Genomic DNA, 18704 nt, shown 5'->3' on the forward strand with positions numbered 1-18704 from the left:
GATCTTTTTTGTACAGTTCTTCTGTGTATTCTTGCCACCTCTTCTTAATATCTTCTGCTTCTGTTAGGTCCATACCATTTCTGTTCTTTATTGAGCCCACCTTTGCATAAAATTTTCCCTTGGTATCTCCAATTTTCTTGTAGAGATCTCTAGTCTTTCCCATTCTATTATTTTCCTCTATTTCTTTCCATTGATCACTAAGGAAGGCTTTCTTATCTTTACTTGCTATTCTTTGGAACTCTGCATTCAAATGGGAATATCTTTCCTTTTCTCCTTTGCTTTTCACTTCTCTTCTTATCACAGCTATTTGTAAGGCCTCCTCAGATGGTCATTTTGCTTTTTTGCATTTCTTTTTCTTGGGGATGGTCTTGATTCCTGTCTCCTGTACAATGTCATGAACCTCCATCCATAGTTCACCAGGCACTCTCTCTATCGGATCTAGACCCTTAAATATATTGCTCACTTCCACTGTATAATCATAGGGGATTTAATTTAGGTCATACCTGAATGGTCTAGTGGTTTCCTCCACTTTCTTTAATTTAAGTCTGAATTTGACATTAAGGAGTTCATGATCTGAGCCACAGTCAGCTTCCAGTTTTGTTTTTGTTGAAAGTATAGAGCTTTTCCTTCTTTGGCTGCAAAGAATATAATCAATCTGATTTTGCTTTTGACCATCTGGTGGTGTCCAGACGCCAGAGGAACGGTGGCTGTGACAGTGCAGGAGCAGCCGAGAGGAGCTACCCCAAGTCCAATTTCAGGGGCGGCAGTCAATAGGAGCTACCCCATGTCCAAGGTCAGGGGCAGTGGCCGAGAGGAGCTACCCCACATCCAAGGTAAGGAGCAGTGGCTGCGTGTCCCTGGAGCAGCTGTGAAGTGATACCGCACATCCAAGGTAAGAGAAACACAAGTAAGATGGTAGGTGCTGAGAGAGGCATCAGAGGGCAGACAGACTGAAACCACAATCACAGAAAACTAGCCAATCTGATCACACGGACCACAGCCTTGTCTAACTCAGTGAAAGTAAGCCATGCCGTGTGGGGACACCCAAGATGTTCAGGTCATGGTGGAAAGGTCTGACAGAATGTGGTCCACTGGAGAAGGGAATGACAAACCACTTCAGCATTCTTGCCTTGAGAACCCCATGAACAGTATGAAAAGGCAAAAAGATAGGACACTGAAAGATGAACTCCCCAGGTCAGTAGGTGCCCAATATGCTACTGGAGATCAGTGGAGAAATAACTCCAGAAAGAATAAAGGGATGGAGTTAAAGCAAAAACAACACCCAGATGTGAATGTGACTGGTGATAGAAGCAAGGTCCAATGCTGTAAATAGCAATATTGCATAAGAACCTGGAATATTAGGTCCATGAATCAAGGCAATTTGGAAGTGGTCAAACAGGAGGTGGCAAGAATGAACATAGACATTCTAGGAATCAGTGAACTAAGATGGACTGGGATGGGTGAATTTAACTCAGATGACCATTATATCCACTACTCTGGGCAGAAATCCCTTAGAAGAAATGGAGTACCCATCATAGTCAACAAGAGTCCAAAATGCAGTACTTGGATGCAATCTGAAAAACAACAGAATTATCTCTGTTTGTTTCAAAGGCAAACCATTCAATATGGTAATCCAAGTCTATGCCCTGACCAGTAACACTGAAGAAGCTGAAGTTGAATGATTATATGAAGATCTACTAGACCTTTTAGAACTAACACATAAAAAAGATGTCCTTTTCATTATAAGGGACTGAAATGCAAAAGTAGGAAGTCAAGAAACACCTGGAACAACAGGTGGCCTTGAAGTACAGAATGAGGCAGGGCAAAGGTAAATACAGTTTTGCCAAGAGAACACACTGGTCATAGCAAATATGGATAGGGCACTGTATTAAATGGAGCTTCCCAGGTTACTCAATGGTAAAGAATATGCCTGCCAAGCAGGAGACATGGGTTCAATTCCTAGATTGGAAAGGTGCCCTGGAGAAAGAAGTAGCTACCCACTCCTGTATGCTTGCCTGGGAAATCCCATGGACAGAGGAGCCTGGTGGGCTAAGTCCATGGGGTCACTGAAAGAGTTGGACATGACTGAGCACACACACAAACACACACACACACACACCCACCATATCACATGGAAGGCTGAAAGAATAACCAAAGGAGGAATGCAAAGTCAGGATAAAATTTGAGTACCAAGTGATATTGTGTATCTAAAGAACTATGTTCAGGGAAGAATTTTCATTGCTATAACATGGGCATTCTTTACTAAGCAAAAATATTATTTCTAAAGGTGAAATACCCTAAAGTTTTACTAACACTGGAATGTTAAAGAAAAAGGTCACCATTTATGTAATGGCTTGTTACTCGGTATTTTAAGATGTTTATTTTTTCTGGAGTTCTTTAATTTTATGAAACTTTAATAAGGTGAAAAACTGCACACTATGATCCAAATTCACAATATATCATCCAAATTGTTACGATTTTGAGAGTAAAGGGGGTGTTATTAAAATTATGCCAGAAAAAGCAAAATAAGCCAATAAGGATGTATATTTTCCTTAAATAGAGGTTGTATGTTACTCTTATAATTATTAGTTTTTGAACTTTCTTAGTTTCTTTTAAAAACTTAATACTAAATAACCATCATTTATTAATCAAGTCAGTAATTATGTATATCATATTCTGATTAATCCTCATAATGAACTTTATCTAAACAAGTTAACTTTGGGATTTTGATAAATGCAACTACACAAGCAGCTTGAAAAGAACAGGTTTTACCATTTCACTTAGAGAAATGAGGGGGAATCTTTTGTCCAAGAGTTTCCTATTTTGACTGAATGCTATGGACATTTTCTTCATTTGTTATCTTTGATATCATTCTTCACACGGTATTCCAGAAGTCAACTTTTATTTTAAAATATCAGGTAAAGGCCATGAATCTAGAATGTTCCTCCAACCATGGGGGCATATCTAGTTACACTCCCAGATAATTTGTTTTCTCATAGATCATGTTATAATTCTATATCTTGTGACATTTTGTTTTAGACATTTCTATGCTGATCGCCAAAAGGTAAATATTCAGTTTCTATGAGTGTCATCCTTTAGTGTAGACATGGAGTTAATGCACAGAAAAAATGACACACCCTGGGTTGTGGTATGAGAGACTATAAATAGATACACAGTGTGGCAGAAGACAAAAGAATGGCTGACGAGATTGACAAACACTAGTAGTTAGCACAAGTGAAGGTGTGCCTCTAAAGGCATTAAGAAGAGGATTATGGCCAAATGTAGTGAAATCTAACAATTTGCATTTATTGGACTCAAATAAAGAGCTCTTTCCCACCAAACCAATTAGTACACAAGGCAATTGAGGGGGGAAAAATCATTTCCATAGGGATATAATGCAAATTAAACCACAATATCTTACTAAAACTATGAATATTTAGAAGATTAAATATTAGATACACATATTTCTTTGATTGTCTTTTAATCCATCAGTGATGGGATCTACAAAGCATTGTACAGAATATTTATGAGGGTCCAGCTCGACTGGATTTTACATATGTGTAAACTAATTCTCATATAGTTATAGATGGTTACCCAAAGTCATATGTGGATTTACTGATAGCCAAGGAAAAACCATAACTTGTTAAAAATGCTTCATTAGTTGTTTAAATATTTATACACTATTTTAACCTATATGAAAAAGTGGTGCTCTTGAAGTTTTTTGCCACCTGAACACCATTAATGCTCCATTATGAATTTCCCTCTTCATTGTAGAGTGGAAATCAGGATCTACATTCCCAGAATCCCCATTTTAATATAGACTTGATTTGAATTTACAAATGAGAACTCAGGTAACCTTGGAAGATGGAAAGGAGGAAGTCTATTATTTTCAAGAATGATTGTGTCAGACACATTGGTAGCTTTGAGAAGGATGCATGAGATTCACAAAAGCTTCAGTAAGAAGTTGAGAATTTTTGTGAAACTTCTATAGACTGAAAAAGATGTTAAGAGCTTTTGCAGATATCTTTGATAATTTATGAAAGCTTTTTGATGATGTTTGGAAAACAAACTACTTAGGTGTTTTAGTCTGAGGTCTTAAATTATTCATTATTTAGGCTAAAGTTGTAGCTTCTATGTGAAGCATGACTTGCTTGTAGAAGAGGACAGAACTCAAAAGCCCCAGTGCAAGCCTTTGCTAGGAACTGACATCTTCACTTCTACTCACATTCTATTGGTAGTATCTGTCACGTGGCTCCATATAAAGAAAGAGGAAATATACTCTTCTCAAGCAAGAGTGGCATGTTAAGTCACTTCAGTTATGTCCAACTCTTTGTGACTCCAAGGATTGTAGCCGACCAGTCTCCTCTGTCCATGGAATTCTCCAAGCAAGAATAATGGACTGGGTTGCCATGCCCTTCTTGAGGGGATCTTCCCAACCCAGGTATTGAATTCACATCTCCTGTGGCTTCTGTATCACAGGCAAATTGTTTACTGCTAAGCCACTGGGGAAGCCCTAAGCAAGAGGGAAAAGAAAAGTAAATATCTGTCAAGAATTTGCATAGTCTACCACATGTTGCTAAAATGACAACAATTTAAACAAAATACTAATATACATATAACAATGATATTTCAAAATGTTTGAATTTATAATTGGATAATCCACTTCATATTATAAATGACATATCTAGAATTAGATGCCAGCACTACATATGCCTACCTATGTGTATGCTATTGAATACTTATTATAAAAACAAAGAAAATGCTACCATATATTTATACATACATCATAAGGTATTGCATTGTTTTCCTGTACCTGGTGTATCTGCACACTATATAAATTCCCAGATATATATATCTGTCTTGTTTTAAGACAGATAAAACCTAGGCAATTGTTCTCATTTAATTGGTTCTTTGAAATATCTAAAACCATGTCTATGAACAAAAATCCAGAAAATATAAAAGCACAGAAGAAAAATACATTTCACACAATTGTAATTACATCATCATGAGATTGTCTTACCAGTTTTAAAGAATCTCTCTTCTTTTCTTTTGGTAGAGGTTGAGTAATGATTTTATAAACAAAAGTGATACCACACGATGAAGTTGACTTGTAATTGCTTATTTACTTCTATATGTATCACAGAATTATTCTTATATTGATCAATATAAAAGAACAACCTATCATACCTGTTTACTATATAACATATATTGCATACATATATATGTATTTTAATTAACCAGTGTGGTATTGATGAAAATTAACTTGTTTCTATTATTAGCTATGATGCTGTGATGAAGAGTCTTCAAGAATGTAAAATATATATATATACACTTTCGTGAACTTTGTCAATAATTTACTAAGAATAGATTGCTGGAGAGAAGAATTGCTTGTTAAAAAAATATACACATTTTAACTTTCATCAACATTGTTATATTATATCCAAAAATGTTATACAAACATTTACTTATATCAATAGTAGTATGTGAAAACGTGTGTTTCAAGTTGTTCTTCTAAGTTGAAATTGATAAAACTCAGTTTTCCTTGGGTATATAGAAAAGGCAGTAAAATTTCACATTTATTATTTCTAGTAAGCTTTACCTACTTTTCAAATATGTGTATACAACACGTAGTTCTTCTTTTTAAATATTCACCTTCACTTTTATTCCTGATTTGTAAGAGCACCTTACGTAATAATACAATGATATATGAATTTAGTCCATTTTATTTTTTGTCAATATTATCTTAGTTTGGCGTTTGTTTTTCAAATCTTCCTAATCACTTTTCACATCATTTATTTGATATTGACAGAGTTTCATAGATGATAAGTCACATTCCACATGATTCAACAACATAGTGAAAAAAACAGTCCAATCCTTTGCCCTCATGTAGCCTACTTTTCTTAAAAGGTAAGATGGATTTTATAAAACTCTACAGAAAGACAAAAAGGAGTGAAAGGACAAGAGTCTTAGGGAACGCTAGAAATTCTATATTATCTAAAATGGTAAAGGATGAGACTATAATTAGGCAACATTTGAAGAGATGCTTGAAGGCATTGAGAAAATGTTATTTGTGTAATGGATGACAAACAGTGATCCATAGAGAGGGAACAGTAAATTCAAAAGTCTTGTGTCTAAGGTATGCTTGGCTAGTTTCAGTAACATCGTAACCACAGCCTGACCAGAGTCAAGTATAAGGGGAAGAAACTGGTCAGAATGGAAGCCAGAAAAATAGTGTGGAGTCAAGTTATGGAGGACTTTATAAGAAGTCCTACATAAGAAAAAGTGGAGGCCATCTGATTATTCTACAGAGCAGGGGAGACTACGCTGACTTGTGCCTTAAAGAAGGCAGTGTAAGTAGCAACTATGTGAATTACATAATCAAGTACCAAGTGAAAGTAAGGGAATCAAGAAAGAGGGCATTAAAATCATGCAGGTCACAGATATTATGAAGTAGAAGCAGTGAAAATGGAGGTGGCAACACATGACTAAATTCTGGAGACATTTTTAGCTAATAGCATTGGCTAAAGTATTTTATGTGGGTCTGCAATACAGAGACCTAGAGAGTGATCCTCAAGATTTGCATCTGAAGAAATAAAGAAATATTGTACTTCACAGATTATTTCACTTGTTAATTCTAATTCAAGTCTACTAATTTCTATATTCTTATTTATGCATAATTTGAGAAATATTGCTATAACTCTGGGGCATACATACAGGTAATTTTTCCTTTCAGTGAAGATGGCATAGAAATTTATATAACATTTTCATACAAAATCTTGATTTCAATATTTATCTTACTTGTAAGCAAATATATGAGCATTAAATAGCTCTTCAAATAATTTCAGGAAGTTAATTATGCTTTTCAAAATTAATATTTTCCTTTTGCCCTTTTGTTATCCAATTGTTATGCTTCATTTACTTATTCTTGCTGCAATGAATTTATTTGTACTTCTAAAATCAAGATAAAGATTTTTCTTTTTAAAAAATATTTAATTATTTATTTGGCTGTACTAGGTCTTAGTTATGGCTTGCAGAATCTTTAGCTGTGGCATGCAAGCTCTTGTTTGGAGCATGTGGGATATAGTTCCATGACCAGGAATCACACCTGGGTCTCCTGCATTGGGAGCACAAAGTCTGAGGCACTAGATCACTAAAGAAGTGCTAGATTTTTCCATTCTAATGAATCAGTAAGGAAAAAACTGGTCAGAGTGGTAATGCATGAAGATACTGAAATCCTCATCAGTTCAGTTCAGTTCAGTTCAGTTCAGTTCAGTCACTCAGTCATGTCCAACTCTTTGCAACCCCATGAATCACAGCACACCAGGCCTCTCTGTCCATCACCAACTCACGGAGTTTACTCAAACTCATGTCCATGGAGTCGGTGTTGCCATCCAGCCATCTCATCCTCTGTCGTCCCCTTCTCCTCCTGCCCCCAATCCCTCCCAGCACTCATACTACATCTTAAAAACTCATAAGTAGGAAAAGGATAAAGACTAATTTAATGATTACATGGTATACAGCTATACTATGTAATGGGCTATGTAACATACAGAGGTTAAGAGATAACTGTTGCTATTACAAAACTTCAAACTAGTTGAGGTTATCTTAAGTAAATAATAACATTAATATATTCAGTTCAGTTCAGTTCAGTCGTGTCCGACTCTTCGTGACCCCATAAACCGCAGCAAGCCGGGCCTCCCTGTTCATCACCGACTCCAGGAGTCCACCCAAACCCATGTCCATTGAGTCGATGATGCCATCCATCCATCTCATCATCCGTCATCCCCTTCTTCTCCTGCCCCCAATCTTTCCCAGCATTAGGATCTTTTCAAATGAGTCAGCTCTTCACATCAGGTGGCCAGAGTATTGGAGCCTCAGCTTCAGCATCAGTCCTTCCAATGAACACCCAGGACTAATCTTTAGGATGGACTGGTTGGATCTCCTTGCAGTCCAAAGAACTCTCAAGAATCTTCTCCAACACCACAGTTCAAAAACATCAATGCTTCAGCGCTCAGCTTTCTTCACAGTCCAACTCTCACATTCATACATGACCACTGGAACAACCATAGCCTTGACTAGACAGACCTTTGTTGGCAAAGTAATGTCTCTGCTTTTTAATATGCTGTCTAGGTTGGTCATAGTTCATTCCAAGGAGTAAGCGTCTTTTAATTTCATGACTACAATCATCATCTGCAGTGATCTTGGAGCCCAGAAACATAAAGTCAGCCACTGTTTCCACTGTTTCCCCATCTATCTGCTGTGAAGTGATGGGACTGGATGCCATGATCTTAGTTTTCTGAATGTTGAGCCTTAAGCCAACTTTTTCACTCTCCTCTTCTACTTTCATCAAGTGGCTCTTTAGTTCTTCTTTACTTTCTGCCATCAGGGTGGTATCATCTGTATATGTGAGGTTACTGATATTTCTTCCAGCAATCTTGATTCCAGCTTGTGCTTCCTCCAACCCAGCGTTTCTCATGATGTACTCTGCAAATAAGTTAAATAAGCAGGGTGACAATATACAGCCTTGATATACTCCTTTTCCTATTTGGAACCAGTCTGTTTCATGTCCAGTTCTAACTGTTGCTTCCTTGCCTGCATACAGGCTTCTCAAGAGGCAGGTCAGGTGGTCCAGTATTCCTATCTGTTTCAGAATTTCCCACAGTTTATTATGATCCACACAGTCAAAGGCTTTGGCATAGTCAATAAAGCAGAAATAGATGTTTTTTCTGGAACTCTCTTGCTTTTTCGATGATCCATCGGATGTTGACAAGTTGATCTCTGGATCCTCTGCCTTTTCTAAAACCAGCTTGAAATCTGGAAGTTCACAGTTCACCTATTACTGAAGCCTGGCTTGCAGAATTTTGAGCATTACTTCACTAGCGTGTGAGATGAGTGCAATTGTGTGGTAGTTTGAGCATTCTTTGGCATTGCCTTTCTTTAGGATTGGAATGAAAACTGACCTTTTCCAGTCCTGTGGTCACTGCTGAGTTTTCCATATTCGCTGGCATATTGAGTGCAGCACTTACACAGTGTCATCTTTCAGAATTTGAAATAGCTCAACTGGAATTCCATCACCTCCACTAGCTTTGTTTGTAGTGATGCTTCCTAAGACCCACTTGGTTTCACATTCCAGGATGTCTGGCTCTAGGTGCTAAATTTCTTAACAGTTTTATCCATTTAACATTTGTTTTAATATTATGATATTTATACTAATATCTCCATTTTACAAATGAAGAATTTGGATATCAGACTAGGAGTTTGAATATGATAATATAAATCAATAGACAATTATAAAAAAATAGCGTATGATCTAGTTCTCTGTGATTCAGAAAGTAATTGACATAGGTGACTAAAGAAGCGGCAGATCATTTAAGCCTAGAATAGTTAGCCAAATTAACATGGGGAGTGGTTGTGATATTTTTCCAATCTAGAGTTTAGATGAGGTTAAAGTATTATATAGTGCAAATGCTATGAGTCTTAGCACCAGTTCTGGTTTCTTTTCCTTGTTCTGTTAGTTTTTGAGTGTTAGAACTTTCGGCAGTCATTAATGCTATGTCTCAATGAATTTTACCATTAAAGCAGATAAAATGCTTACTTCACAATGATGTTTTAAGAAGTAACAGAAGCAATGCTTACCAAAAAACATTGTGAGGTGAAAAAGAGGACATGATGAAGAAGGACAAATATAAAATTGAAACCCAAAGAAAAGGTGAGTATAACAAGTAAGTATCACAGATTGATGGCAGTATGGAGACAACAGCCATAAGGGAAAAAAGAATGCATTCTCCTTTAACTTGCACAAGGCACATTTATTGCATCAACTATTTGTAGGAATGTGTCAGTCTTAGCAATTCAGCATATGCACTAGACAACTGCAATTCAGAATGATGAGAGCTGTTAAAAAGTTATATGGTGGGAATTAAAGCCACACAAATGAACTAATTGGGTTGACTAGTTCCAAAAGGCCAAGTGACTCTAACTTGTGTTAGTAGATATATAGATATTTCCTATAGGATCGGGATGAGAAAATCTATTTCAGGCCAATTGAAAGTAGAATCGTTAGATTCCACTGCCATTTGATGAGCTGAAAGAAGTTTAATTTTTCACAGAGAAGAAGGTTTCTGACACAAGAAAAGTATGATAGTAGGTGATGAAGAAGACCCCTGATTTTGAAAGACACTACATGCCACATCTGGACCTTTCCAATAGGTTTGTTTTAAGAGATGTGAGTTCCATTTTATAAGAAAGCATTGACTGATGCTCTCAGAATAAATTCTTAACTGTGAAAATATGACTTCAAAAGGCCTGTATAATAAGATCCTGAAATAATCCAAGAAAATGCAGATAAAATAGTGTTGATAGATATTTATAAATTCCAATGTATGTATGTTAATAAAAATCAGTTAACAGTCAGGAAAAAAAATGAATTTTACTTGAGCTAAAGTGAAGTTTGTAATCCAGAACACAGACTCTCAGAAAATTCTGAGAACTGTTTTTCCTTTTAGAAGTCAAAGGCACAGTTACACATTTTTGAGACAAAAGATCTCACATCAAAATTACATTTTGATATTTTATATAAAATTCACCAAGAATACATAGCAAAGGTAAGCATGTACAAAGTGAAGAATCAGTCATCATGACCACCTACAGAGCTGGGAAATAATTATATTATTTTAAGGAATTACTTTGTTAACATCAGAAGAAAGAAAAAAAGACATTGATCCTTACAAACATTCCTATTTTTGAGATGTTCTGATTAACATGTAACAAAGACACACACTGGACAGTTAAGAAAGAGAGAGGAGCTCAAACAAACACACAGAATTTTATGATTAATTTTTATTGTCTGCCTTCGAACACAAATTTTATTTCATCATATATGTTATTTGGTGCTTTAATTAATCATAGGAATCAAAAAGTAGGATTTGAGAATAAAGTTTAGATTTCTGTTTTTCTTAAATAAGTATGGGAAAAAAGATAAAGAACAGTTTACAGCAGTGATAAATGAGCTGAGCTTGTAAGATGTTGATTTTGAGATTTTAGATAAAGAGGCAAAATAAGTGCACTCCAAAAACTGTAAGACTGATAAAACAAATCAAACATGACACAAACAAATGGAAAAATATACCTTTATCTTGTATTGGAAGAATCAATATTATCAAAATGATTATACTACCCAAGGCAATCTATAGACTCAGTGCAATTCCTATCAAATTGCCAATGGTATTTTTCACAGAACAAGAAAAAAAAAAAAAAATCGTAATATTTGTATGGAGATACAAAAGACCCTGCATAGAAATATATATCTTGAGTTAGAAAAACAGAGCTGGCGGAATCAGGCTCCCTGGCTTCAGACTATACTATAAAGTTATGGTCATCAAAACAGTATAGTACTGGAACAGAAACAGAAATATAGATCATTGGAACAGAATAAAAAGCCCAGAATTAAACCCACAACCCACTCCAGTGTTCTTGCCTGGAGAATCCCAGAAACAGAGGAGCCTGGTGGGCTGCCGTCTATGGGGTCACACAGAGTCGGACACGACTGATGCGACTTAGCAGCAGCAGCAGCAGCTATGATCATCTAATCTTTGACAAGGAAGGCAGGAATACACAATAGAGAAAAGATAGTCTTTTCAATCAATACTGATGGAAAAACTTGACAACTATATATAAAAATGAAATTAAAATGTTTTTTAACACTACACATGCAGAGAAAACAAAAACAGATTAAAGTCAAAATAGATTAAAGACCTAAATGTAAGACTTGATCCTATAAAACTCTTAGAGAAAAATACAGGCAGAACACATATTGATGTAAATTTCATCAATATTTTTTAAATCCATCTCCTAGAGTAAGCAAAATAAAAACAAAAATAGACAAACAGGAACTAATGAAACTCAAAACTTTTGCATAGCAAGGAAACCATAAAGAAGAAGAAAAGCACAACCTACAGAATATGATAAAATATTTGCAAATGATGAAATCGACAAAGGATTAATCTCCAAAATTTGTAAAGAGTACATGAAGTGTGATAGCAAAAAAACAACTAACTCAATCAAAAAATAGGCAGAAGATGTAAAGAGACATTTATCCAAAGAAGACATGAAGATAGCCAAGAGACACTTTAAAAGATGCTTGGTTATTGTTCAGTTCAGTTCAGTCGCTCAGTTGTGTCCAACTCTTTGCAACCCCATGGACTACAGGACACCAGGCTTGCCTGTCCATCACCAAATCCTGGAACTTACTCAAACTCATGTCCATTCAGTTGATGATGCCATCCAAACATCTCATCCTCTGTCGTCCCCTTCTCCTCCCGCCTTCAATCTTTCCCAGCATCAGGATCTTTTCAAATGAGACAGTTCTTAACATCAGGTGACCAAAGTATTAGAGCTTCAGCTTCAGCATCAGTCCTTCCAATGAGTATTCAGGACTGGTTTCCTTTAGGATGGATTGGCTGGATCTCCTTGCAGCCCAAGGGACTCTCAAGAGTCTTCTCCAACACTACATTTTGAAAGCATCAATTCTTCTGCATTCAGCTTTCTTTAGAGTCCAACTGTCACATCCATACATGACTACTGCAAAAAACATAGTTTTGACTAGATAGACTTTTGTTGGCAAAGTAATGTCTCTGCTTTTTAATATGCTGTCTAGGTTGGTGACAACTTTTCTTCCAAGAAGCAAGCGCCTTTTAATTTCATGGGTGTGGTCAGCATCTGCAGTGATTTTGGAGCCCCCCAAAAAAGCCTGTCACTGTTTTCATTGTTTACCCATCTATTTGCCATGAATTGATGGGACAAGATGCCATGATCTTAGTTTTCTGAATGTAGAGTTTTAAGCCAACTTTTTCACTCTCCTCTTTCACTTTCATTAAGAGGCTCTTTAGTTCTTCTTCACTTTCTGCCATAAGGGTGGTGTCATCTGCATATCTGAGGTATTGATATTTCTCCCCACCATCTTGATTCCAGCTTCTGCTTCATCCAGCCCAGCATTTCGCATGATGCACTCTGCATGTAAGTTAAATGAGCAGGATGACAATATACAGCCTTGACATACTCCTTTTCCTATTTGGAACCAGTCTATTGTTCCATGTCCAGTTCTAACTGTTGTTTCTTGATCTGCATACAGATTTCACAGGAGGCAGGTCAGGTGGTCTGGTATTCCCATCTCTTTAAGAATTTTCCACAGTTTGTTGTAATCCACACAATCAAAGGCTTTGTCATAGTCAATAAAACAGAAGTAGATGTTTTTTTTTTTTTTTTTTTTCTGGAATTCTTTCACTTTTTCAGTGATCCAACAGATATTGGCAATTTGATATGAGAAATGCAAATCAAAACTAAAATGAGATATCTCTTCACACCTGTCAGAATGGCCATCATCACAAAATCTATAAGCAATAAATGCTGGGGAAGGTATGGAGAAAAGAGAATCCTTCAACAGTATTGGTGGAGATGTAAACTGGTGGAGCCACTATGGAAAACAGTATGGGCACTCCTTAGGAAACGAAAAGCAGTTACCATAAGATCCAGTAATCCCACTTCTAGACATATCTAGAGAAAACTATAGTTTGAAAAGATGCAGGCATCTTAATGTTCTTCGTAGCACTCTTTACAATAGCTGAGACCTGGAAACAACCTAAATGTGCATTGACAGATGTTTTATATACAATGGAATATTAGCTACTAAAAAGAATGAAATAATGTCATTTGCAGCAACATAGATAGAGACTATGATATTAAGTGAAGTCAGACAAAGAAAGTCAAATATCATATGATATTGCTTATATGAGAAATCAAAAAATGAGACTATTGAACCTATTTACAAAACAAAAACGGACTCACAGACATAGAGAATAGATTTTGGATTAATAGGGGGAGACAGGTGGGAGGAAGGGACATATTGGGAGTTTCAGATTGATACATACACACTATTATACCTAAAATAGATAGCCAACAAAGACAGGGAACTCTGTTCAGTACTCTGTGACAACCTGCATGGGAAAATAATTTGAAAAATAATAGATAGATAGATATATATATATAAAACAATCAGTTTGTGTACAGCTATAACTAACACAACATTTTTAAACAACTCCACTCCAATATAAGATAAAAATTAAAAAAAAAATTAAAGTATTAAAATGATATGAAATACTTGAAGTTTCAAATGAAGTGTGGTCCTATGTCTCAAGAAACACTAGCATAGCAATAAAAATTTATATGCCTTGGAAACCAGGTAGAAATTCTTTGGTATAGTTGAAGTGAAGGGGCTGGTTAAACGTCTTTAGGAGCATAATACGGTGATAGAGAATTTTTAGGAGAGTGAAATTGGCAATACTATGATTCTATAAGGAGAAACTGAAGGTAGATGGGATGATGCTTAATTAATATTTTAAAATATTTTATTTAGTGTCTTAAAATATTGAGAGACTGAACTAAAATAGAAACTGTTGGAAATGCAGAGGATGCAAGTGGGAGGAAATAAATCAATGTTAATTTTGGGTGCAGATCTTGACAAAGCAATAAAAAGTGTAACAAAATAATTGGCAATTGGATAGTGCAAGTGGTCAATATCTTGCATGTATAAGGTGGGAAGACATGACTTTGAACTAATGTTTTATATTTTTATTTAGTAGAGTCTGCCTTGTATTATTTCCAGGACATACTCCTTGTCCTTGATTTACCCTTGACTTTCAGAAAACTCAAGTAACTTGTCAAATCCTCTGAGAGAATAAATAAAGGAGGTAGAATATCAAACTCAAATCTCTCTGGTCCCAAAGTCTATCTCTTGTATTCTGCACCAAGTGAAAAATATACTAAATATAAGAGACAAAGCAGAATAAACAACAGGAAATGTGAATAAGAAAGCAAAGAGGATGAAGTAAAGATGATGGCAGAACAGGAGGTTTAATACCATACTTGTCTTATTCAGTCACCAAATAAACTGAATCCATGTTTCCTGCCTTTCTTGCATTGCAGGCAGATTCTTTACTACTGAGCCTATGGAAAAACCCCATTAATAGCAGTAGGAAGAGTCAATTCATTTAAATGTGTGTGTAATGTATGTTTTGCAGGCATGTGTAAGAAAACGTCTATATATAAGTGATAAACACATACAGCACATACAAAGATACACACCCACACACATTTCCCTTCCCTGCTTTATCTGTTCAGTAGTGATTTGTCTCAAGAATGATTCTTTGAGCTGGCAGTCTGTAAAATATTTCTATATCCTTTAGTAAATGTCTCAAATTAATTTTGAAGGATAAAAAGAGAAAACAGGATAATATAGCCCCTGAGATAATTATAATTTGAAAATGTTTCCATGTCTGTATGGGTATAATTATTAGCCAGAAATATATTTTTGCCATATTTATATTTCAAGATTATAGAAGATTTATTAATATTATTTCTAGCAGGTCTTCCTAAGCCTATCACTTACATTCTTAATCTTTAGCAGCCAGTACATAAACTTGGCAAGAATTTGTAATTCCAGCTACTGGAGGTGGGAACTTATAGCATCAGAGTGAAGATAAGAAACTGAAATGTATACATTTAATATATCAGGAGATCAGTCCTGGGTGTTCATTGGAAGGATTGATGTTGAAGTTGAAACTCCAGTACTTTGGCCACCTCATGCGAAGAGCTGACTCATTGGAAAAGAGCTTAATGCTGGGAAGGATTAAGGGCAGGAGGTGAAGGAGACGACAGAGGATGAGATGACTGGATGGCATCACTGACTCGACGGACATGGGTTTGTGTAGACTCCGGGAGTTGGTGAAGGACAGGGAGGCCTGGCGTGCTGCGATTCACCGGGTCACAAAGAGTCGGACATGACTGAGCGAATGAACTGAACTGAACTGAATACATCTAGCACCAAATGTGTCAAGTTTTGAGAGAATACCTGTATATGAACATTTGTTTGTGATCCATAGGTTCTATCCTTGTTTTTGTTATTGTTGTTCAGACGCTAAGTCGTGTCCAATTCTTCGTTAACTTGTGGACTGTAGCACACCAGGCTCCCCTGTCCTTCACTATCTCCCAGAGTTTGCTCAGATTCATGTCCATTGAATTGGTGATGCTATCGAACCACTTCATCTTCTGCCACACCCTTCTCTTCTTGCAGAGGAGAAAACAAGTAAACCAACATTTACCGAAGAGCATAATTTGATAAACATATGACTAAGATGCTATATGACTAAAGATATCACTAACACCATAGATGAGGGATGGAGAAGACTTCCTAGAAAAAAGTCAAATTTGACCTGAGTATTGAGGCTACTGTGTAGGTTAATGGTTAAGAAACAGATAAAAATGATTCCTAAAGATATCTTGCTTAAATATAAATTATAGTAAAGTAGGCATTCAAATAATCTCAGAAAAAATAGCAATGGACAAGAATAAATACTAGCTATGGGTCGCCAACACTGATGAAGAACATGGTGGCCCCATGAATTGAAAAGACAGAGGATCCCTTGTGTTGTTTCCATTTGTCTTCATTAAAAAAAAAAAAAAAAAAAAGCTCTGGACTGAAGTAGTCCTCTCAACTTCACAGGAAAAACAAGACACTGACCACTTCTCAGTCAGCTTGGCAGGCCATGATATTTCAATTTGCTTTCTGTTACCAATCAGTCTGTGTCTGAGTTTGGGGACTATCAGCCAAGTTTACTCCAATCTTGCTTCCTGTTGGATACAATCATCACTGAGTCCAAAACAGAAGAGACTCCAGGGCCAGAGGAGTTAGTCTGAAAAATAAATGCGTATGATTTCTGACCTTTCCTAACTTTTAATCTCACAAGTACATAGAGTTTTAAATATATGCTTAGTTAAATAACATAGCTAGAATTTTGGCTGATTATCAATAACGTAAAAATATCTATGAGCATCTGTTGTGAGAATTGATCCATATCGCCCTCACAATTATTATGTTCATTCAGTTTGCAGCAAATATGAAAAGGAATGAATTGTTGTTGCTCCTGTTCAGTATCTGTGTCCAACTGTGTGAACTCATGGACTGTAATGTACCAAGCTCCTCTGTCCTCTGCTAACTCCTAAAGTTTGCTCAAATTCATGCCCACTGAGTCAGTTATGCTATCTAACCATCTCATCTTCTGCCACACACTTCTTTTTTTGCCTTCAATCTTTTCCAGCATCAGGGTCTTTTTCAATCAGTCAGCTCTTTGTGTCAGGTGGCAAAAGTATTGGCGCTTAGCAACAGCCCTTCCAATGAATATTCAGAGTTGATTTCCTTTAGGTTTGACTGGTTTGATCTCCTTTGAGTCCAAGTTACTTCTCCAACATCACAAATCAAAAGCATCAGTTCTTCAGTTCTCAGACTTTTCTATGTACCAGCTTACATCCATACATGATTCCTGGAAAAGCCATAGCTTTAACTATCTCAATTTTTGCTGGAAAAGGAATATCTCTGCTTTTTAATATGCTATATAGTCTTATAGTTTTCCTTCCAAGAAGCAGGCAACTTTTAAGTTCATGGGTGCATGTCATCATCCACAGTGATTTTGGAGCTCAAGAAAAGAAAATCTCTCACTGCTTCCACTTTTTCTATTTCTATTTGCCATGAAATGATGGGACTGGAAAACATTAAAAAAAACTTGTTTTTAAAATGTCGAGTTTCAAGTCACCTTTTTCACTCTCCTCTTTCACCCTCATCAAGAGACATTTAGTTCCTCTTCACTTTCTGCCATTAAAGTGGTAACATCTGCATATCTGAGGTTGAAATTTCTCCTGGAAATTTTGATTCCAGGCTATGATTCATCCAGCCTGGCATCTCACATGATATACTCTGCATATAAGTTAAATAAATATAAAGCAAGATGACAATATGCAGCTTTGCCATACTCTTTTCCCTATTATGAATCAGTCCTTTGTTCTATGTCTGTCTCTAACTGCTGCTTCTTGACCTGCATACAGGTTTCTCAGGAGACAGGTAAGTTGGTCTGGTATTTCCATCTTTTTAAGAATTTTCCACATTTTATTGTGATACTCACAGTCAAAAGCAGATTTAGCAAAAGTAGATGTTTGTCTGGAACTCTCTTGCTTTCTCCATGGTCCAGCGAATGTTGGCAATTTGACCTCTGGTCCCTTTGCCTTTTTGAAACCCAGCTTTTACATCTGGAAGTTTGCAGTTCACTTACTGCTGAAGCTTATCTTGAAGGATTTTGAGCATAACCTTGCTTGTACGTGGAATAAGTAAAAATGTTCATGTGTTTGAACATTCTTTGGCATTGTCTTTCTTTGGGATTGGAATGAATACTGACTTTTTTCCAATTCTGTGGTCACTACTGAGTTTTCCAAATTTGCTGACATATTTGAAAGGTCGGGCATATTGAGACATGCCCCGGAAAAGTGCCGCAAGGCAAATTCCGGAGGCTGGCTAACTTCCGGGGACCGACCCCCTGCAGCCTGGTCCAATCAGGTACCGACCCGGAGCCCTCGGACACTGACTGCCGCTGTAGCCCACGCTTTCTTCCTTATATGAAAAGACCTGGCTTGGACGCCGGCCCTGGCTATAAAACCCCTTCCCACCTCTCATACCTCGCAGACTCCCTTTGTCTCCTCACTCACCCGCCCCCGGGAGTTCTGCCCGAGAGCGACCGCTCAATAAAGGCCTTTACCACCGGTCCTTAGAGGCGTTTTTTTCCTCCCGCGGCATTTTTCTAACAATATTGAGTATAGCACTTTAA

Source organism: Dama dama, chromosome 11 (assembly GCF_033118175.1).
Source record: "Dama dama isolate Ldn47 chromosome 11, ASM3311817v1, whole genome shotgun sequence".
NCBI lineage: Eukaryota > Metazoa > Chordata > Mammalia > Artiodactyla > Cervidae > Dama > Dama dama.